General features: G+C 42.7%; 1 protein-coding gene across 1 annotated transcript in view; it reads right to left on the reverse strand.

The window, feature by feature from the left end:
* alk (ALK receptor tyrosine kinase) overlaps nt 1–24603 on the reverse strand; it is a 698893-nt gene that overhangs the window by 201424 nt on the left and 472866 nt on the right. The gene's annotated exons all lie outside the window — the stretch shown is intronic.

The following is a 24603-nucleotide window of genomic DNA, read 5'->3' on the forward strand; positions in this document are numbered from 1 at the left end:
TACATACAGTTGGGAGAACAAGTATTTGATACACTACCGATTTTGCAGGTTTTCGAACTTAAAGCATGTAGAGGTCTGTAATTTTTATCATAGGTACACTTCAACTGTGAGAAACTGAATCTAAAAAAAAAAAAAAAAAAAAAATCCAGAAAATCACATTGTATGATTTTTAAGTAATTAATTTGCATTTTATTGCATGACATAAGTATTTGATCACCTACCAACCATTAACAATTCCAGCTCTCACAGACCTGTTAGTTTTTCTCTAAGAATCCCTCCTGTTCTCCACTCCACTCCACTGTATTAACTGTACCTGTCCACACACTCAGACTCCAACCTCTCCACAATGGCCAAGACCAGAGAGCTATGTAAGGACATCAGGGATAAAATTGTAGACCTGCACAAGGCTGGGGTGGGCTACAGGACAATAGGCAAGCAGCTTGGTGAGAAGGCAACAACTGTTTTGCGCAATTATTAGAAAATGGAAGAAGTTCAAGATGACGGTCAATCACCCTCGGTCTGGGGCTCCATGCAAGATCTCACCTTGTGGGGTATCAATGTTCATGAGGAAGGGGAGTGATCAGCCCAGAACTACACGGCAGGACCTGGTCAATGACCTGAAGAGAGCTGGGACCACAGTCTCAAAGAAAACCATTAGTAACACAGTACGCCGTCATGGATTAAAGTCCTGCAGCGCACGCAAGGTCCCCCTGCTCAAGCCAGCGCATATCCAGGCCCGACTGAAGTTTGCCAATGACCATCTGGATGAGCCAGAGTAGGAATGGGGAAGGTCACGTGGTCTGATGAGATAAAAATAGAGCTTTTTGGTCTAAACTCCACTCGCCATGCTTGGAGGAAGAAGAGGGATGAGTACAACCCCAAGAACACCATCCCAACCGTGAAGCATGGAGGTGAAAACATCAGTCTTTGGGGATGCTTTTCTGCAAAGGGGACAGGGCGACTGCACCGTATTGAGGGGAGGATGGATGGGGCCATGTATCGCGAGATCTTGGCCAACAACCTCCTTCCCTCAGTAAGAGCATTGAAGATGGGTCGTATTTGGGTCTTCCAGCATGAAAACGACCCGAAACACACAGCCAGGGCAACTAAGGAGTGGCTCCGTAAGAAGCATCTCAATGTCCTGGAGTGGCCTAGCCAGTCTCCAGACCTGAACCCAATAGAAAATCTTTGGAGGGAGCTGAAAGTCCGTATTGCCCAGCGACAGCCCCCAAAACCTGAAGGATCTGGAGAAGGTCTGTATGGAGGAGTGGGAGGAGTGGGCCAAAATCCCTGCTGCAGTGTGTGCAAACCTGGTCAAACCTGGTCAAGAACTACAGGAAACGTATGATCTCTGTAATTGCAAACAAAGGTTTCTGTACCAAATATTAAGTTCTGCTTTTCTGATGTATAAAATACTTATGTCATGCAATAAAATGCAATTTAATTACTTAAAAATCATACAATGTGATTTTCTGGATTTTTGTTTTAGATTCCGTCTCACAGTTGAAGGGTACCTATGTTAAAAATGACAGACCTCTACATGCTTTGTAAGTAGGAAAACCTGCAAAAATGTTAGTGTATCAAATGCTTGTTTCCCCCCACTAAGTATTCAGACCCTTTGCTATGAAACTTGAAATTGAGCTCAGGTGCATCCTGTTTCCATTGATAATCCTTGAGATGTTTCTACAACTTGATTGGAGTCCACTTGTGGTAAATTCAATTGATTGGACATGATTTGGAAAGACACACACCTGTCTATATAAGGTCCCACAGTTGACATTTTATGTCAGAGCAAAAACCAAGCCATGAGGTCGAAGGAATGTCCGTAGAGCTCCGAGACAGGATTGTGTCGAGGCACAGATCTGGGGAAGCGTACATTGAAAGTCCACCAAGACTCTTCCTAGAGCCTGCTGCCCGGCCAAACTGAGCAATCAGGGAAGAATGGGTCACCTCCCTTGGTCAGTGAGGTGACCAAGAACCCGATGGTCTCATTGAAAGAGCTCCAGAGTTCCTCTATGAACATGGGAGAGACTTCCAGAAGGACAACCATCTCTCCAGCACTCGACCAATCAGGCCTTTATGGTAGTGGCCAGACTGAAGCCACTCCTCAATAAAAACACTTAGACCATGAGAACAATATTCTCTGGTCTCAGGAAACACAAGACTGAATGCGAAGCGTCACATCTGGAGGAAACCTGTTCCAGAACGCTCAGGACCTCAGACTGGGGTGAAGGTTCACCTCCTAATAGGACAATTACCTTATGCACACAGCCAAGACAACGCATGAGTTTCTTCTGGAAAAGACTCTGAATGTCCTTTAGTTGCCCAGCCGGAGCCCGGACTTGAACCCGATCAAACATGTCTGGAGAGACTAGAAAATAGCTGTGCAGCCAACCGGACAGAACTTCAGAGGATCAAATCAAATCGTATTGGTCACATACACATGGTTAGCAGATGTTATGGCGAGTGTAGCGAAATGCTTGTGCTTCGAGTTCCAACAGTGCAGCAATATCTAACATGTAACCTAACAATTCCACAACAACTACCTAATACACACAAATGTCAGTAAAGGAATAAGAACATATAAATATATTGACGAGCAATGACAGAGCGGCATAGGCAAGATTAAATAGATGGTATAAAATGCAGTATATACATATGAGATGAGTAATGCAAGATATGTAAACATTATTAAAGTGACATTAATAAAGTGGCCAATAATTTCAAGTCTGTATGTAGGCAGCAGCCTCTCTGTGTTAGTGATGGCTGTTTAAAAGTCTGATGGCCTTGAGATTGTTTTTCACAAGGGTTAATAGACACAATGCGATCCCAAAAACATCGGGTCCAGCATATCTCTTGCTGATGTCATTGGATGTCTCTGTTTTAATAGTCTCTAAAAGGAAAAATATTAGCACCGTCTCTTGCGCATGTCATTTTCCAGATTTTCCCTAACAAAAAATGCCCCTTAGATATTAATTCAGAATCCTCCAATCGCCTAAATGTAATTATTGGCGGAGATCCATATAGATTACAAAATAGTTGGGAAGAGATTCAATGGCGCATGGTTTATGAATTGACACGGATTTTTCGTTCCTATTATAGTCGCTGAAAGGAAAAATATTACCGTCTCTTGCACATGTCATTTTCCTTTCATAATGCATCCTTATCTGCAAATGTATTATTATTATTATTATTATTTTTAGATATTCTCACAGCGCACATTTGTAAATCCCGAACTCTAAAAGTAATTGGAAAGGTAGATCCAAATTATTTGTGACAATGTGGTTACAATAAGGAATGTAAACAAGATGCTGTTATTTATTTACAGTGGTGGACAGCTGGAGGCATTTTGAAAACAGGTTTTCACAAGTGTACTGTAGTACTGTAGCAGGTGTAGTCCATTATGCAAACAATGTTTCCTATTAGCAGGACAACAGACTCTTCATAGCCCGGCTACTGTAGGTGTGAATATCACCCAATTTGCAATGTATAGAAACACCATCGTATTGATCGAATTAATTAAGCTACATTTAAAATATACCCCATATACTATGTTCTTACAAAAAAAGCTTTTAAATTCTCTAGTACAGCCAATATTACAAAAAGTAAAATGCTTCTCAAAGATGCCTTCTGGTGGTCAAACTAGCACTAACTAGCATTAATGGCAACAATTGCTGACAATTAAATAACGTGCCATGGAATTCTGCGGCAGCCTGCAAGGTGTGCTGCAGTATGATGCAACTTTTACAGGAAGAACCACTGTATATCTACACCCATTCAGCATTGTTCACACCCTCTTTAATGATTCACATGTGATGCCATGTGCTATACAGAGTGAGTACAGTAGTGTACTAAACAACCAAAGATTTAGACTAAAGACTGGTTTAAACTCTTCTATCAACATGTTTGTAGACAGTTGTCACAGTGACATCATGAACATTTTCTTGTTGTCCGACATCAAATTTTTCGTTGTTATGAAAAAGTATAATAAAAAAATGACAGGCTGCATGATATCAGCAGCCTGGAAGTGCAAAATAGCATAACTGGTGTATTTTAACACCAATAAACCCATCCGTTTAAAAATGTATTCAGTATATGTAAATCTAGCAAAAGCAGGCAAATAAAAGCAACTTTCTAAAGAAGGTTTTGTTACGTTTTGAGCTTGTTCTCTAGCTAGCCAGTTCAGTGACCATAGTGACCATAATATGGATTTGGTCTTTTACCAAATAGGGCTATCTTCGGCATAATACACCCCTACCTTGTCACAACAAAACTGATCGGCTCAAATGCATTAAGAAGGAAAGGAATTCCACAAATGAACTTTTAACAAGGCATTCCAGGTGACTACCTCATGAAGCTGGTTGAGAAAATGCCAAGATTGTGCAACACTGTCATCAAGGCAAAGGGTGGCTACTTTTTCCAATAGTAAATATGAAGAAAAACCCTGGAATGAGTAGGTGTGTCCAAACTTTTGACTGGTACTGTAGATGACATCTAAACTTTGTTTTCGTTATTACAGGAAAATAAATTCACAACAAGATCATTAATTACAAATTAATGGAGAGCTAAATACAGAAAATAGCTTACGGTTGTGAGTGTGACAAAATAGAAGTAGGGCATTCTACCAGAACTTTAGAACTTGGACAGTGTCTCGTTCGCCTAACGTTATATCCTAATTTGACTTTGGTTCAGATCATGTTGTTCTTCACATTACCGTCTCTGGTAAAAACACACTATATCAAATAAGATCTAATTTTATTTGTCACATGCACAGGATACAGAAGGTGTAAACGGGACAGTGAAATGGTTACTTGCATAGTGGAGTCTTTTGTCAGACATGTAACTAGCTAGCTAAACAATGAACCATTATCCCAACTCATAAAGTTATTACCCAGCTTGAATCTGCTGGTAGCTCAAGCTAACCAATTAGCTAGGTTCAATATTAGCTACCTAGCTAACATTAGGCTATAACTAGCAATGCAAATGGCTGAGATACAAATAATATTACTACACATATCATACACGTAACTTTAGCTAGCAAGCTAACAGTATGCTTTACCTTGCAATGAAAATGTATTAAATATGTATATATATATATATATGTTTCGAAAAACATTTTAAGTGTAGCTTAAAATGTCCGTCGGACTGTCAGATGGTGAAGCATGATTCATCACTCCAGAGAATGCATTTCTACTGCTCCAGAGTACAATGGTGGCGAGCTTGACACCACTCCAGCCGACTCTTGCCATTGCACATGGTGATATTAGGCTTGTGTGTGGCTACTCGGACATGGAAATCAATTTCATGAAGCGCCTGACTAACAGTTCTTGTGCTGACGTTGCTTCCAGAAGCGGTTTGGAACTCGGTAGAGTGTTGCAACCGAGGACAGACGCGCTTCAGTACACTGCAGTCCCGTTCTGTGAGCTTGTGTGACCTACCACTTTGTGGCTGAGCTGTTGTTGCTCCTAGACGTTTCCACTTCACAATAACAGCACTTACATCGACAGGGGCAGCTCTAGCAGGGCAGAAATTTGACGAACTGACTTGTTAGAAAGGTGGCATCCTATGACAGTGCCAAGTTGAAAGTCACTAAGCTCTTCAGTAAGGCCATTTTAGTGCCAATGTTTGTCTATGGAGATTGCATGGCTGTGTGCTCGATTTTATAAATCTGTCAGCAAAGGGTGTGGCTGAAATAGCCATTCACAAATTTAAAGGGTGTCCGCATAGCTTTGGGTATATATAGTGTACCTTGAGGTGTACACCGTATTCTTGTTTGTGCTCAGATTTGAGATAATTGCTGTGAAGGTGCATGCAGTTTCAGAACAGATTGTCCATCGGCCTTAACCCACCGCAACAGTGCTATCCCTATAGAGCAGAGGTTCCCAAACTTTTTATAGTCACGTAAACCTTCAAACATTCAACCTACAGCTGCGTACCCTCTCTAGCACCAGGGTCAGCACACTAAAACGGCGCCGGAAGAAATGGCAGCAGTTTAACGGGCACCCAACCAATTGTGCGATTATGTGTTTTTTCTGCGTTATTTGTAACTTATTTTGTACATAATGTTTCTGCAACTGTATCTTAATGGCAAAAAAGAGCTTCTGGATATCAGGACAGCGATCACTCACCTCGGATTACACAAAGATTTTTTCTTCAACAAGCAAGACGCACAGGACATTCTCCAAACACCCGACAGGGCCAACATCCCCGACATTTGAAAGAGGAAGAAACTCAGGTACAGGGGACACAGAGTAGGATGCCTCGTGAGGACCCGCAGAAGGCGAGTGGGAAAGCTGCGGTTATCGTCAATATAACCTACAATCTTTGGACAATAAATTAGACGAGGTACGATCACAAATATCCTACCAACGGGACATCAAAAACTGTAATATACTATGTTTCATGGAATCATGGCTGAATGACGAGATGGGTCGGCAAGATAGAATCGGCATGTTAGAACAGCACACTCCGGTAAGACGGGGGGGACGGTGCATATTTGCAAACAGCTGAGGAAGTCTCTAGATTTTGCTCGCCTGATGTAGAGTATATTGTGATAAATTGCAGGCCACTCTACTTGCCTAGAGAGTTTTCAGCTATACTTTTCGTGGCTGTTTATTTACCACCACAAACAGATGCTGGCACTAAGAACACACTCAGTCAGCTGTATAAGGAAATAAGCAAACAGGAAACCACTCACCCAGAGGCGGCTCTCCTAGTTGCCGGTGACTAATGCAGAGAAACTTAAATCAGTTCTACCAAATTTCTATCGACATGTTAAATGTGCAACCAGAGGGAAAAAAAATTCTAGATCACCTGTACTCCACACACAGAGATGCATACAAAGCTCTCCCTCACCCTCCATTTTGTAAATCAGACCACAACTCTATCCTCCTGATTCCTGCTTACAAGCAAATATTAAAGCAGGAAGCACCAGTGACTCGGTCTATAAGAAAGTGGTCAGATGAAGCAGATGCTAAACTACAGGACTGTTTTGCTATCACAGACAGGAAAATGTTCCGGGATTCTTCCAATGACATTGAGGAGTAGACCACATCAGTCACTGGCTTTATCAATAAGTGCATCGAGGACGCTGTCCCCACAGTGACTGTACGTACATACCCCAAACAGAAGCCATGGAAAACAGGCAACATTCACACTGAGCTAAAGGGCAGAGCTGCCGCTTTCAAGGTGCAAGACTCTAACCCGGAAGCTTACAAGAAATCTTGCAATGCCCTGCGACGAACCATCAAACAGGTGTCAATACAGGGCTAAGATTGAATCATACTACACCGGCTCTGACGCTCGTCTTATGTGGCAGGGCTTGCAAACTATTACAGACTATAAAGGGAAGCACAGCCGCGGGCTGCCCAGTTACACGAGCCTACCAGATGAGCTAAATCACTTCTATGCTCGCTTAGAGGCAAGCAACACTGAGGCATGCATGAGAGAATCAGCTGTTCCGGACGACTGTGTGATCACGCTCTCCGTAGCCGACGTGAGTAAGACCTTTAAACAGGTCAACATACACAAGGCTGTGGGGCCAGAGGGATTACCAGGACGTATACTCCGGGAATGTGCTAACCAACTGGCAGGTGTCTTCACTGACATTTTCATCATGTCCCTGACTGAGTCTGTCATACCAACATGTTTCAAACAGACCACCATAGTCCCTGTGCCCAAGAACACAAAGGCAACCTGATAAATGAGTAGAGACCCGTAGCACTCACGTCTGTAGCCATGAAGTGCTTTGAGAGGCTGGTAATGGCTTACATCATTACCATTATCCCAGAAATCCTAGACCCACTCCAATTTGCATACTGCCCAGACAGATCCACAGATGACGCAATCGCTATTGCACTACACACTGCCCTTTCCCACCTGGACAAATGGAACAGTTATGTGAGAATGCTATTCATTGACTACAGCTCAGCGTTCAATACCATAGTACCCTCAGAGCTCATCACTAAGCTAAGGATCCTGGGACTAAACACCTTTTGTTTTTATTTCTTTCCTTACCTATTGTTCACCTAATACCTTTTTTGCACTATTGGTTAGAGCCTGTATGTAAGCATTTCACTGTAAGGTGAACCTGTTGTTTTCGGCGCACGTGACAATTTAACTTTGATTTGATAATTATTATTTTTTTGCCATCATTGTAAGCCTGCCACACACACACTATACAATACATTTATTAAACATAAGAATGAGTGTGAGTTTGTCACAACCCGGCTCATGGGAAGTGACAACGAGCTCTTGTAGGACCTTAGCACAAATAATATAATAATAATCAATATTTTGCTCTTTATTTAAACATCTTACATATAAAACCTTATTTACATTTTTTGATGAACAAATAACTCACCACATGTTAATGAGAAGGGTGTGCTTGAAAGGATGCACATACAGTGCCTTGCGAAAGTATTCGGCCCCCTTGAACTTTGCGACCTTTTGCCACATTTCAGGCTTCAAACATAAAGATATAAAACTGTATTTTTTTTGTGAAGAATCAACAACAAGTGGGACACAATCATGAAGTGGAACGACATTTATTGGATATTTCAAACTTTAACAAATCAAAAACTGAAAAATTGGGCGTGCAAAATTACTCAGCCCCCTTTACTTTCAGTGCAGCAAACTCTCTCCAGAAGTTCAGTGAGGATCTCTGAATGATCCAATGTTGACCTAAATGACTAATGATGATAAATACAATCCACCTGTGTGTAATCAAGTCTCCGTATAAATGCACCTGCACTGTGATAGTCTCAGAGGTCCGTTAAAAGCGCAGAGAGCATCATGAAGAACAAGGAACACACCAGGCAGGTCCGAGATACTATTGTGAAGAAGTTTAAAGCCGGATTTGGATACAAAAAGATTTCCCAAGCTTTAAACATCCCAAGGAGCACTGTGCAAGCGATAATATTGAAATGGAAGGAGTATCAGACCACTGCAAATCTACCAAGACCTGGCCGTCCCTCTAAACTTTCAGCTCATACAAGGAGAAGACTGATCAGAGATGCAGCCAAGAGGCCCATGATCACTCTGGATGAACTGCAGAGATCTACAGCTGAGGTGGGAGACTCTGTCCATAGGACAACAATCAGTCGTATATTGCACAAATCTGGCCTTTATGGAAGAGTGGCAAGAAGAAAGCCATTTCTTAAAGATATCCATAAAAAGTGTCGTTTAAAGTTTGCCACAAGCCACCTGGGAGACACACCAAACATATGGAAGAAGGTGCTCTGGTCAGATGAAACCAAAATTGAACTTTTTGGCAACAATGCAAAACGTTATGTTTGGCGTAAAAGCAACACAGCTGAACACACCATCCCCACTGTCAAACATGGTGGTGGCAGCATCATGGTTTGGGCCTGCTTTTCTTCAGCAGGGACAGGGAAGATGGTTAAAATTGATGGGAAGATGGATGGAGCCAAATACAGGACCATTCTGGAAGAAAACCTGATGGAGTCTGCAAAAGACCTGAGACTGGGATGGAGATTTGTCTTCCAACAAGACAATGATCCAAAACATAAAGCAAAATCTACAATGGAATGGTTCAAAAATAAACATATCCAGGTGTTAGAATGGCCAAGTCAAAGTCCAGACCTGAATCCAATCGAGAATCTGTGGAAAGAACTGAAAACTGCAGTTCACAAATGCTCTCAATCCAACCTCACTGAGCTCGAGCTGTTTTGCAAGGAGGAATGGGAAAAAATGTCAGTCTCTCGATGTGCAAAACTGATAGAGACATACCCCAAGCGACTTACAGCTGTAATCGCAGCAAAAGGTGGCGCTACAAAGTATTAACTTAAGGGGGCTGAATAATTTTGCACGCCCAATTTTTCAGTTTTTGATTTGTTAAAAAAGTTTGAAATATCCAATAAATGTCGTTCCACTTCATGATTGTGTCCCACTTGTTGTTGATTCTTCACAAAAAAAATACAGTTTTATATCTTTATGTTTGAAGCCTGAAATGTGGCAAAAGGTCGCAAAGTTCAAGGGGGCCGAATACTTTCGCAAGGCACTGTAACTCTGCAATGTTGGGTTGTATTGGAGAGTCTCAGTCTTAAATAATTTTCCACACACAGTCTGTGCCTGTATTTAGTTTTCATGCTAGTGAGGGCAAACAATCAACTCTCACATAGGTACGTGGATGCAAAAGGCATCAGTGTCTCAACAGCGCAATTTGCCAAGGCAGGATACTCCAGAAATCTGGCAGTAGCTTCTGATTAAATTTTCACATAACCGCTTGTTGCAATTTCGATGAAGCCCTCTTGCTCAGATATCGGTAAGTGGACTGGAGGCAGGGCATGAAGCATAGCCTCAGCTTGTAAATCAGCTAGAAAGATGTGTCGGCATCGAGTAATTGTCTCTGACCCCCTCCCAGTTAGGGGGAGTGATGATCTCTACAGCAGAGTCTCACAACTCAAACGCTGGTTGAAAACTGTTTTCTGTCCCTCCCAAAAGATGTAATTTGTCAATAATTGGCCCTCTTTCTGGCACTCACCCACAAACAGGACCAAGCCTGGCCTGCTGAGGAGTGACAGAATCCATCCTAGCTGGATGGGTGCTCTCATCTTATCTATGAACATAGACAGGGCTCTAACTCTTCTAGCTCCACAATGAGACAGCCAGCCTGCCAGCTTAGTGGAGTCTGCCACTAGCACAGTCAGTGTAGTCAGCTCAACTATCCCCATTGAGACTGTGTCTGTGCCTCGATCTAGGTTGGGCAAAACTGGACATGGCGGTGTTCGCCTGAGCAATCTCACTGGAATAAAGACCTCCTCCATTCCTGTCATTCTTGAAAGGATTGTGATATCTCACATCTCAAAATAGGGCTACTTTAGATTCCTCACTTCCAAGACAGTTATAGTTAACTAATCTCTGATCATAATCTTGATGTGACTGGCATGACTGAAACATAGCTTAAGCCTGATGAATTTACTGTGTTAAATGAGGCCTCACCTCCTGTTTACACTAGTGACCATATCCCCTGGGCATCCTGCAAAGGTGGAGGTGTTGCTAACGTTTACGATACCAAATTTCAATTTACAAAAAAAAAAAAAAAATACTATTTTGAGCTTCGGGTCATGAAATCAATGCAGCCTACTCAAATCACTTTTTATAGCTACTGTTTACAGGCCTCCTGGGCCATATACAGGGATCCTCACTGAGTTCCCTGAATTCCTATCGGACCTTGTAGTCATGGCAGATAATATGCCCATTTTTGGTGACTTTAATATTCACATGATATTATATATCACATGATATCACATGATACATAATATTCACAAGAAGCTAGTTAGCTTCTTTACTGGCAAATCGTTAGTATTCAGCTAACCACGGTTTGTGGTCATCAGCTATCCTTTAGCTCGAAAATCTATCGCCAGTTTTGTACGGCGCAGCGCGGCTCGGAACGGAACATACCGGACCAATTTTTCTCTCCATGTCCCTGGATTTCAACTGCTCTCTGGACATTCATACCCGGATCTCACAGCTAGCTAGCTGCTATCCGTGTGACAGTCGGCTTTCGTCGATTCCGGAGCAAACATCGATTGTTCCGGTGCTAGCCAGCTCCGTCAATCACTCCTGAGTTCCATCATTCACTCCTGGGCTGCAGTCACCTATCCGGACCCGTTTCACTGCCTACGCGGAGCCCCACCGGGCCTTCACAACTGGACTGCCGACGTTATCTACCTGAAGGAGATCCGGCTGGCTCCTCTGTCGCGACGTTACCTGAACGCTCATCTGCGGCCCGCTAACCGTTTGCTGTCTTACCGGCTGCTATCTGAATAGACAATCGGACAATTTATTTATTTTTATTATTATTATGTTTTCTTCTCGGGCCTCTATAACTATATCTATTGTTCTTATTTTTGTTGTTGTTGTGTGATTTGGATGAATCCCCTCTACCTCACGGAACCCCACTAATCTACTGACCGAACGCAAGAGGTGGCTAACAACAGACTCCATCCTATGCTAGCTTGCTACCGGTTGGCTTGGCTAGCTGTCTAAATCGCCGTGACCCTCAACCAACCTCTCCACTCACTGGACCCTTTTGATCACTCGACTAAGCATGCCTCTCCTTAATGTCAATATGTCTTGTCCATTGCTGTTCTGGTTAGTGTTTATTGGCTTATTTCACTGTAGAGCCTCTAGTCCTGCTCACTATACCTTATCCAACCTATTAGTTCCACCACCCACACATGCAATGACATCTCCTGGTTTCAATGATGTTTCTAGAGACAATATCTCTCTCTTCATCACTCAATACCTAGGTTTACCTCCACTGTATTCACATCCTACCTTACCTTTGTCTGTACATTATACCTTGATGCTATTTTATCGCCCCCAGAAACCTCCTTTTACTCTCTGTTCCAGACGTTCTAGACGACCAATTCTTATTGCTTTTAGTCGCACCCTTATTCTACTCCTCCTATGTTCCTCTGGCAATGTAGAGGTGAATCCAGGCCCTGCAGTGCCTAGCTCCACTCCTATTCCCCAGGCGCTCTCTTTTGACGACTTCTGTAACCGTAATAGCCTTGGTTTCATGCATGTTAACATTAGAAGCCTCCTCCCTAAGTTTGTTCTATTCACTGCTTTAGCACACTCTGCCAACCCGGATGTTCTAGCTGTGTCTGAATCCTGGCTTAGGAAGACCACCAAAAATTCAGACATTTTAATTCCAAACTACAACATTTTCAGACAAGATAGAACTGCCAAAGGGGGCGGTGTTGCAATCTACTGCAAAGATAGCCTGCAGAGTTCTGTCCTACTATCCAGGTCTGTACCCAAACAATTTGAACTTCTACTTTTAAAAATCCACCTCTCTAAAAACAAGTCTCTCTCCGTTGCCGCCTGCTATAGACCACCCTCTGCCCCCAGCTGTGCTCTGGACACCATATGTGAACTGATTGCCCCCCATCTATCTTCAGAGCTCGTGCTGCTAGGCGACCTAAACTGGAACATGCTTAACACCCCAGCCATCCTACAATCTAAACTTGATGCCCTCAATCTCACACAAATTATCAATGAACCTACCAGGTACCTCCCCAAAGCCTTAAACATGGGCACCCTCATAGATATCATCCTAACCAACTTCCCCTCTAAATACACCTCTGCTGTCTTCAACCAAGATCTCAGCGATCACTGCCTCATTGCCTGCATCCGTAATGGGTCAGCGGTCAAACGACCTCCTCTCATCACTGTAAAACGCTCCCTGAAACACTTCAGCGAGCAGGCCTTTCTAATCGACCTGGCCGGGGTATCCTGGAAGGATATTGACCTCATCCCGTCAGTAGAGGATGCCTGGATATTTTTTAAAAATGCCTTCCTAACCATCTTAAATAAACATGCCCCATTCAAGAAATTTTGAACCAGGAACAGATTTAGCCCTTGGTTCTCCCCAGACCTGACTGCCCTTAACCAACACAAAAACATCCTATGGCGTTCTGCATTAGCATCGAACAGCCCCCGTGATATGCAGCTGTTCAGGGAAGCTAGAAACCATTATACACAGGCAGTTAGAAAAGCCAAGGCTAGCTTTTTCAAGCAGAAATTTGCTTCTTGCAACACTAACTCAAAAAAGTTCTGGGACACTGTAAAGTCCATGGAGAATAAGAACACCTCCTCCCAGCTGCCCACTGCACTGAAGATAGGAAACACTGTCACCACTGATAAATCCACCATAATTGAACATTTCAATAAGCATTTTTCTACTGCTGGCCATGCTTTCCACCTGGCTACTCCTACCCCTGTCAACAGCACTGCACCCCCAACAGCAACTCGCCCAAGCCTTCCCCATTTCTCCTTCTCCCAAATCCATTCAGCTGATGTTCTGAAAGAGCTGCAAAATCTGGACCCCTACAAATCAGCCGGGCTAGACAATCTGGACCCTTTCTTTCTAAAATTATCTGCCGAAATTGTTGCCACCCCTATTACTAGCCTGTTCAACCTCTCTTTCGTGTCGTCTGAGATTCCCAAAGATTGGAAAGCAGCTGCGGTCATCCCCCTCTTCAAAGGGGGGGACACTCTTGACCCAAACTGCTACAGACCTATATCTATCCTACCATGCCTTTCTAAGGTCTTCGAAAGCCAAGTCAACAAACAGATTACCGACCATTTTGAATCTCACCATACCTTCTCTGCTATGCAATCTGGTTTCAGAGCTGGTCATGGGTGCACCTCAGCCACGCTCAAGGTCCTAAACGATATCTTAACCGCCATCGATAAGAAACATTACTGTGCAGCCGTATTCATTGATCTGGCCAAGGCTTTCGACTCTGTCAATCACCACATCCTCATCGGCAGACTCAACAGCCTTGGTTTCTCAAATGATTGCCTCGCCTGGTTCACCAACTACTTCTCTGATAGAGTTCAGTGTGTCAAATCGGAGGGTCTGTTGTCCGGACCTCTGGCAGTCTCTATGGGGGTGCCACAGGGTTCAATTCTTGGACCGACTCTCTTCTCTGTATACATCAATGAGGTCGCTCTTGCTGCTGGTGAGTCTCTGATCCACCTCTACGCAGACGACACCATTCTGTATACTTCCGGCCCTTCTTTGGACACTGTGTTAACAACCCTCCAGGCAAGCTTCAATGCCATACAACTCTCCTTCCGTGGCCTCCAATTGCTCTTAAATACAAGTAAAACTAAATGCATGCTCTTCAACCGATCGCTACCTGCACCTACCCGCCTGTCCAACATCACTACTCTGGACGGCTCTGACTTAGAATACGTGGACAACTACAAATACTTAGGTGTCTGGTTAGACAGTAAACTCTCCTTCCAGACCCATATCAAACATCTCCAATCCAAAGTTAAATCTAGAATTGGCTTCCTATTTCGCAACAAAGCATCCTTCACTCATGCTGCCAAACATACCCTTGTAAAACTGACCATCCTACCAATCCTCGACTTTGGCGATGTAATTTACAAAATAGCCTCCAATACCCTACTCAACAAATTGGATGCAGTCTATCACAGTGCAATCCGTTTTGTCACCAAAGCCCCATATACTACCCACCATTGCGACCTGTACGCTCTCGTTGGCTGGCCCTCGCTTCATACTCGTCGCCAAACCCACTGGCTCCATGTCATCTACAAGACCCTGCTAGGCAAAGTCCCCCCTTATCTCAGCTCGCTGGTCACCATAGCATCTCCCACCTGTAGCACACGCTCCAGCAGGTATATCTCTCTAGTCACCCCCAAAACCAATTATTTCTTTGGCCGCCTCTCTTTCCAGTTCTCTGCTGCCAATGACTGGAACGAACTACAAAAATCTCTGAAACTGGAAACACTTATCTCCCTCACTAGCTTTAAGCACCAACTGTCAGAGCAGCTCACAGATTACTGCACCTGTACATAGCCCACCTATAATTTAGCCCTATCAACTACCTCTTTCCCAACTGTATTTAATTTATTTATTTATTTTGCTCCTTTGCACCCCATTATTTTTTATTTCTACTTTGCACATTCTTCCATTGCAAAACTACCATTCCAGTGTTTTACTTGCTATATTGTATTTACCTTGCCACCAAGGCCTTTTTTGCCTTTACCTCCCTTCTCACCTCATTTGCTCACATTGTATATAGACTTGTTTATACTTTATTATTGACTGTATGTTTGTTTTACTCCATGTGTAACTCTGTGTTGTTGTATCTGTCAAACTGCTTTGCTTTATCTTGGCCAGGTCGCAATTGTAAATGAGAACTTGTTCTCAACTTGCCTACCTGGTTAAATAAAGGTAAAATAAATAAAAAAAATAAATAAATAAATAAATAACATGGAAAAGTCCACAGACCCAATCCAAAAAGCTTGCTGAGTCATCATCGACTCAATGGGTTTTGTCCAACATGCCTCCGGACCTACTCACTGCAACAGTCACACATCGGACCAAGTTTTGTCCCGTGGAATACATTTTGTGGATCTAAATCTTTTTCCTCATAATCCTGAACAATCGGACCACCATTTTATTACGTTTGCAATCGCAACAAATAAACTGCTCAGACCCCAACCGAGGATCATAAAAAGCCGTGCCATAAGTTCTCAGACAACCCAAAGATTCCTGATGCCCTTACAGACTCCCTCCACATACCCAAGGATGTCAGGTGGTTAACCGATTGTTGTACGCTAACTGAGGAACTTCATTTAACCTTGCGTAAGACTCTAGATGCAGTCGCACCCTTAAAAGCAAAAAACTTTTGTCTTAAGAAACTAGCTCCCTGGTATACAGAAAATAGCCCAGCCCTGAAGCAAGCTTCCAGAAAATTGGAACGGAAATGGTGCTACACCAAACTGGAAGTCATCCGATTAGCTTGTAAAGACAGTACCGTGCAGTATCGAAGAGCCCACACTGCTGCTCGATCATCATATTTTTCCAACTTAATAGAATAAGAACAATCCTTATTTTATTTTTGATACTCTAGCAAAGCTAACTTAAAAGCATCATTCTCCAAGAGAGGATGGCTTTCACTTCAGCAGTGATCAATTCATGAACTTATTTGACAAAAAGATCATGATCATTAGAAATAAAATGACGGACTCCTCTTTAAGTCAGCTCAGTTTTCCTGAGTCTGCACAACAATGCCAAAAATTAGGATCAAGGGAGAGACTCAAGTTTTTTAATACTATATCTCTTAACACATTTATGAAAATAGTCATGGCCTCTAAATCTTCAAGCTGCATACTGGACCCAATACCAACTAAACTATTGAAAGACCTGCTTCCTTTGCTTGGCCCTCCTATGTTGAAGATAATAAATAGATCCCTATCCACCGGATTTGTACCAAACTCACTAAAAGTAATAGTAATAAAGCCTCTTGAAAAAGCCAAACCTTGACCTAGAGAATATTAAAAAAACTAATCAGCCTATATCAAATCTCCCATTCCTCTCAAAAATTCTAGAAAAAGCTGTTGCGCAGAAACTTACTGCCTTCCTGAAGACTAACAACGTATACAAAATGCTTCATTCTTGTTGTAGACCCCACTCGTGAAGGTGGTAAATTACCTTTTAATGGCGCCAGACCAAGGCATTGCATCTGTCCTCGTGCTCCTAGACCTTAGTGCTGCTTTTGATACCATCGATCCCCACATTATTTTGGAGAGATTGGAAACCCAAATTGGTGTAAAAGGACCTGGCCTGGTTTAGATCTTATCTGCCGGAAGGAAATCAGTTTGTCTCTGTGGATGGTCTGACAAATCAACTGTAAATTTTGTTGTTCCTTAAGGTTCCGTTGTAGGACCTCTATTGTTTTCACTATGTATTTTACCTCTTGGGGATGTCATTTGGAAACATAATGTTAACTTTCACTGCTATGTGACGATACACAGCTGTACATTTCGATGAAACATGGTGAAACACCAATATTGCCCTCCCTGGAAGCTTGTGTTTCAGACATAAGGAAGTGGATGGTGGAAAATGATTTATTTTTAAACTCGGACAAAACAGAGATGCTAGTTCTAGGTCCCAAGAAACAAAGAGATCTTCTGTTTGATCTGGCCATTAATATTGACAGTTGTACAGTCATCTCAAATAAAACTGTGAAGGACCTCAGCGTTACTCTGGACCCTGATCTCTCTTTCGACGAACATATCAAGACTGTTTCAAGAACAGCTTTTTTCCATCTACCTAACATTGCAAAAATCAGAAACTTTGTCCAAAAATGATGCAGAAAAATGTATCCATGCTTTTGTCACATCTAGATTAGACTACTGAAATGCTCTACTTTCCGGCTACTTGGATGAAGCACTACATAAACTTCAGTTAGTGCTAAACATGGCTGCTAGAATCCTGACTAGAACCAAAAAATGTGATCATATTATTCCAGTGCTAGCCTCTACATTGGCTTCATGTTAAGGCTAGGGCAAGTTTTACTGCTAACCTACAAAGCATAACTTGGGCTTGCTCCTAGCCATCTTTTCGATTTGGTCCTGCCGTACATACCTACACGTACGCTAAGGTCACAAGTTGCAGGCCTAAATATTGTCCCTAGAATTAAGCAAACAGTTTGAGGCAGGGCTTTCTCCTATACAGCTACATTTCTATAGAATGGTCTGCCTATCCATGTGAGAGACGCAGACTCGGTCTCGACCTTTGTCTTTATTGAAGTTTCATCTCTTCAGTAGGTCCTGTGATTAAGAGTACAGTCGTGGCCCAAAATTTTGAGAATGACACAAATATTAATTTCCACAAAGTTTGCTGCTTCAGTGTCTTTAGATATTGTTGTCAGATGTTACTATGGAATACTCAAGTATAATTACAAGCATTTCATAAGTGTCAAAGGCTTTTGACAATTTCATGTAGTTGATGCAAAGAGTCAATATTTGCAGTGTTGACCCTTCTTTTTAAAGACCTCTGCAATCCGCCTTGACATGCTGTCAATTAAACTCACTAGGGTAGGGGGCACTATTTTCACCTTCGGAAGAAAAGCGTGCCCAAAGTAAACTGCCTGCTGCTCAGGCCCAGAAGCTAGGATATGCATGTAATTAGTAGATTTGGACAGAAAACACGCACGTTTCCAAAACTGTTAAAATAATTTGAGTATAACAACTGAAATGGCAGGCGATAATCCATTATGTTTGTAGTTTTCCATTGACTGCCTATACAGATTCCATTGATTTAGGACTCAAATTTCACTTCCTATGGCTTCAACAGTCTTTAGAAATTGTTTCAGGCTTGTATTCTGAAAAATGAGGGAGTAAGACCACTCTGAATGAGTGGACACAGCAGTGTCCCAGAGGATTTTCATGCGAGCAACCGAGAGCGCGCCTTTCTTGTTTTCCTTTTATATTGACAAAGCTTTTGTCCAGTTGAAATATTATTGATTATGACTAAAAACAACCTAAAGATTGATTATAAACATCGTTTGACATGTTTCTATAAACTTTACTGACACTTCAGATTTTTCGTCTGCCTGTTCTAACTGCCTTTGAGCCAGTGGATTACTGAACAAAACTCGCTAACAAAGCGGAGGTTTTTGGATATATAGAGGGACTTTATTGAACAAAACAAACATTTGAGTAAATGGGAGTCTTGTGAGTGCAACCATATGAAGAGCATCAAAGGTAAGTGACTTGTGTAACTCATTGTGTAATTCCTCTATTTGGCTGGTAACTGTTTGTAATGATTTGTCTGCTGGCCACTGTTCTCAGATAATCGCATGGTATGCATTCACCATAAAGCCTTTTTGAAATCTGACACCGTGGTTGGATTAACAAGAAGTTCATCTTTAAACCTATGTATAACACTTGAACGTCTTTTATAAATTTTTACAATGAGTATTTCTGTTTTGAATTTGGCGCTCTGCAAATTCACTGGATGTTGGCCAGGTGGGACGCTACCGTCTCACACCCCCTAGAGAGGTTAACTTCTGGGCCACATCCTGACTGATGGCAGCCCATTCTTGCATAATCAATGCTTGGAGTTTGTCAGAAATTGTGGGTTTTTGTTTGTCCACCCACCTCTTGAGGATTGACCACAAATTATCAATGGAATTAAGGTCTGGGTAGTTTCCTGGCCATGGACGCAAAATACCGATGTTTGTTATCACTTTTGCGTTATGGCAAGGTACTCCATCATGCTGGAAAAGGCATTGTTCGTCACCAAACTGTTCTTGTATGGTTGGAAGAAGTTGCTCTCGGAGGATGTGTTTGGTACCATTCTTTATTCATGGCTGTGTTCTTAGCAAAATAGTGAGTGAGCCCACTCCCTTGACTGAGAAGCAACCACACACATGAATGGTCTCAGGATGCTTTATTGTTGGCATGACACAGGACTGATGGTAGCGCTCACCTTGTCTTCTCTGGACAAGCTTTTTTCCGAATGCCCCAAACAATCGAAAGGGGATTCATCAGAGAAAATGACTTTACCCCAGTCCTCAGCAGTCCAATCCCTGTACCTTTTGCAGAACATCAGTCTGTCCCTGATGTTTTTCCTGTAGAGAAGTGGCTTCTTTTCTGCCCTTCTTGACACCAGGCCATCCTCCAAAAGTATTTGCCTCACTGTGCATGCAGATGCACTCACTCCTGCCTGCTGCCATTCCTGAGCAATCTCTGTACTTGTGGTGCCCTGATTCCGCAGCTGAATCAACTTTAGGAGACGGTCCTGGCACTTGCTGGACTTTCTTGGGCGCCCTGAAGTCTTCTTCACAACAGTTGAACCACTCTCCTTAAAGTTCTTGATGATCCTATAAATGGTTGATTTAGGTGCAATCTTACTGGCAGCATTATCCTTGGCTGTGAAGCCCTTTTTGTGCAAAGCAATGATGACGGCATGTGTTTCCTTGCAGGTAACCATGGTTGACAGAGGAAGAACAATGATTCCAAGCACCACCCTCATTTTGAAGCTTCCAGTCTATTATTCAAACTCAATCAGCATAACAGAGTGATCTCCAGCCTTTTCCTCGTCAACACTCACACCCATGTTAACGAGAGAATCCCTGACATGATGTTAGCTGAAATGCAGTGGAAATGTTTTGTTGGGATTCAGTTAATTTTCATGGCAAAGAGGAATTTTGCAATTAATTGCAATTAATCTGGCCACTCTTCATAACATTCTGGAGTATATTTAAATTGTCATCAAATAAACTGAGGCAGCAAACAAACTGAGGCAGCAGGGGTGTGAAGGTGAATGGATAGCCATTGGATCAACGAACTAGCCTTGCTGTCTCTGCCTGGCCGGTTCCCCTCTCTCCTCTGGGATTCTCTGTCTCTAACCCTATTACGGGGGCTGAGTCATTGGCTTACTGGTGGTCTTCCATGCCGTCCCTAGGAGGGGTGTGTCACTTGAGTGAGTTGAGTCACTGACGTGATCTTCTTGTCCGGGTAGGCACCCCCCTCTGGTTTGTGTCGTGAGCGAGATCTTTGTGGGCTATGCTGTCTCAGGATAGTAAGATGGTGGTTGAATACATCCCTCTAGTGGTGTGGGGGCTGTGCTTTGACAAAGTGGGTGGGGTTATATCCTGCCTGGTTGGCCCTGTCTGGAGGTATAGTCGGACAAGGCCACAGTGTCTCCCGACCCCTCCTGTCTCAACCTCCTGTAATTATGCTGCAATCGTTTGTGTCGGGGGGGAAGTATTTCTGGAGTACTTCTCCTGTCTTACCCGGTGTCCTGTGTGAATTTAAGTATGCACCCTCTAAATCTCTTTCTTCCTCTTCTCTCGGAGGATGTAAGCCCTAGCACCATGCCTCAGGATTACCTGGCCTGTTGACTCCTTGCTGTCCCTAGTCCACCTGGTAATTTTGCTGCTCGTTTCAACTGTTCTGCCTGTGGCTATGGAACCCTGACCTGTTCACCAGACATGCTACCTCGTCTCAGACCTGCTGTTTTCTACCCTCTCTCTCTACCACACCTGCTGTCTCTAACTCTGAATGATCGGCTACCCTCTCTCTCTACCAACTGCCATTTACTCCTGAGGTGCTGACCTGTTGCACCCTCTACAACCACTGTGATTATTATTATTTGACCCTGCTGGTCTATGAACATTTGAACATCTTGGCCATGTACTGTTATAATCTCCACCCGGCACAGCCAGAAGAGGACTGGCCACCCTTCAGAGCCTGGTTCCTCTCTAGGTTCCTGCCTTTCTAGGGAGCTTTTCCTAGCCACCGTGCTTCTACATTTGCATTGCTTGATGTTTGGGGTTTTAGGCTGGGTTTCTGTATAGCACTTTGCGAAATCAGCTGACGTAAAAAGGGCTTTATAAATACATTTGGTTGATTGTGTCATCTGTTTCGGGAAAGTACCTGTGTAATTACGCACCCCATCTCACTCAGGTGCTAGGCTATATCACATTTGACATTGTCCGTAAGATTCAGTTAATTTGCACACAAAGACCTATTTGTTGTCCTTGTTTAATAACCTCTCTGGGATTGTTTGGGAGGCTAGCGTCCCACCTCGCCGACAGGCAGTGAAATTGCCGTTTTAAAGATATACTTCTCGTTAATCCAACCACAGTGTCCGATTTCAAAAGGGCTTTTCACCAAAAGCAGAACAAACATATAACATGTTAGGTCAGAAACTAGTCATTGAAAGCATTCAGCCATTTTCCAACCAAAGAGAGGTGTCACAAAAAAGCAGAAATATAGATAAAATTAATCACTGATCTTTGACGATCTTCATCAGATGACACTCCCTGGAGTCAATGTTACACAATACATGTATGGTTTCTTCGATCAAGTTCATATCCAAAAACCTCAGTTTATATTGGCGCCATGTTCAGAAATGCCTCCAAAACATCCAGAGAAATTTCAGAGAGCCACATCAAATAACAGAAATACTCATCATAAACTTTGATGAAAGATACATGTTTTGCATAGAATTAAAGATAAACTTGGTCTTAATGCAACCGCTGTGTCAGATTTCAAAAAAGCTTTACGGCAAAAGCACAATATACAATCATCTGAGAACAGCGTTCAGCCACAAAAGCAAGCAATACAGTTACCCGCCAAGTTGTGGGGTCAACAAAAGTCATAAATAGCATTATAAATCTCACTTAACTTTGCTGATCTTCGTCGGAATGCACTCCCAGGACGCCCACAAGAAATGTTTGTTTTGGTCGATTACGTCCAAATACATTTGTTCACGCGTTTTTTTCACTATTCCAAAGGCACAATGCGCGAGCGCAAAATCCAGACGAAAAGTCAAAATAGTTCCATTGCAGTTTGTAGAAACATGTCAAACGATGTTTACAATCCTTAGGGTCTTTTTTATAATAAATCTTAATAATAATATTCCACACGGACAATAGCGTATTCATTACAGATGAAAAAGAAGGCACGGCGCGTCCGCGTGATCGCGCAGTAAACAACTGATTGGCCTCAGCCTAGTCCACTTGTTGAAACAGCTCTTATTCGAACACCTTCCACAATAGAAGCCTCAAACAACTTTCTAAAGACTGTTGACATCTGCTGGAAGCCTTGGGACGTGCAATCTGGCCCCATAGACACAGCATATTTGGATAGGCAATCACTTAAATGAAACTACAAACCTCAGATTTCCCACTTCCTGGTTGGATTTGTCTCAGGTTTTCACCTGCCATATGAGTTCTGTTATACTCAGACATCATTCAAACAGTTGTAGAAACTTCAGAGTGTTGTCTATCCAATTCTACTAAATATATGCATATATTAGCATCTGTGACAGAGTAGCAGGCAGTTTACTCTGGGTACCTTATTCATCCAAGCTACTCAATACTGCCCTCCTGTCACCAAGAAGTTAATGCAGACAGAGAAGAGCTCCAACCTAATCAGAGCCTCAATTTTGTCCCACACATTGAATATAGTTGGGGAGAGTCACTGTAATCCTAGATTCAGATCATTCAGGCGAGAAAAAACATCATCCAGATATGCCAGTCGTGTGAGAAACTCATCATCATGCAAGCGGTCAGACGTGAAAATTATGGTCAGTAAAGAAAACTAAGCTCATCTTAATAAAAAAAAAACATGTCAATACTTTGGTTCGATACCAACATGAGCAACAGCTACTTTTGGCTACATACGGATCTTTAGTGGAATTCCCGAGAGAGAGTAACGTTTAATGTGATTGGATGTTAATTATTTGACTACCTGTATTTGACATTGTGTTACATTTTTATTTGGCGTACCCCCGACGGCATTGCATGTATCCCCAGTTTGGGAATACTTGCTATAGAGGAACTACCTAAAGTTTGTTGTTTCTTTTATTCTTACCCATGTTCTTGCTATAACAATTTTGAAAGGTTAGCACAATAAAAAAGTGGTGCGAAGCAAGGCCAATCTGGAGGACTTTCCTTAAATTTGACTGTTGCAAATCTCCAGAGCCTGCAAACAATCTCTAGACCGCCTGCAAAATAAGGACCAAGGGCCCAACTCCAGTCTGAGTTCTTGTACTAGCTCTGCTACAGTGCTTGCTTTCAGAGTTCAACACAGCATCCTGTGGAATCTATTTCAGTATAATGTACATAGCCTGTTTTTCCCCTCCAGAGCTTACAGTCCCAGATGCTTCACAAAGGTGATGCGCACCAGAAATCGCAAGAGGTTTGCACATCTTATGCTTCCTATTACTGTTTTATCATGCAAGCCCAGTAGTGATCAAAAGCACAAGCGTATTCTGGTGTGGAGATGTGGAAACCCATGGAACACACTCAGGGAAGGTTCCAGGGAAGATTTATCATAGGCTCCCACTGCTGCAGGCGATGGATTACATGTCAAAATAGGACCAGAGAGCAGATCATTCAGACAATGGGGATTGGGGAGAAGGGTACTCCAGGCGATATGATACACAGCCAATAGAAAGGTTTGGATGAACTCTGACCCACTTGTTCTAGAAGAGTGATAGCTGCCTATAAACCTGCCTGACATCGTCATGGTGAACTGTAGGGACAGACTGGCCCAGTGGAGTACCGGCCAGAGGATACGAGCCTCACTAAATGGAATCTCTCCTGTGCTGTAGAAAAATACAAAAGGAGGACAGAATTCAGTTTCTTACTTATTGAAAGGAAATACTGGCTACGGAGGGTGGGTTTACATTGCTTCGCTTTATTGATGTTATGAGCTCATGCAGTAGTTTAAATGTTAGTTAATCATTACAGACAGTGATTCACTTAGTTTTAAAGAAGAAACGTGTAC

Source organism: Oncorhynchus mykiss, chromosome 25 (assembly GCF_057628025.1).
Source record: "Oncorhynchus mykiss isolate SJ-2025 chromosome 25, ASM5762802v1, whole genome shotgun sequence".
Classification (NCBI taxonomy): domain Eukaryota; kingdom Metazoa; phylum Chordata; class Actinopteri; order Salmoniformes; family Salmonidae; genus Oncorhynchus; species Oncorhynchus mykiss.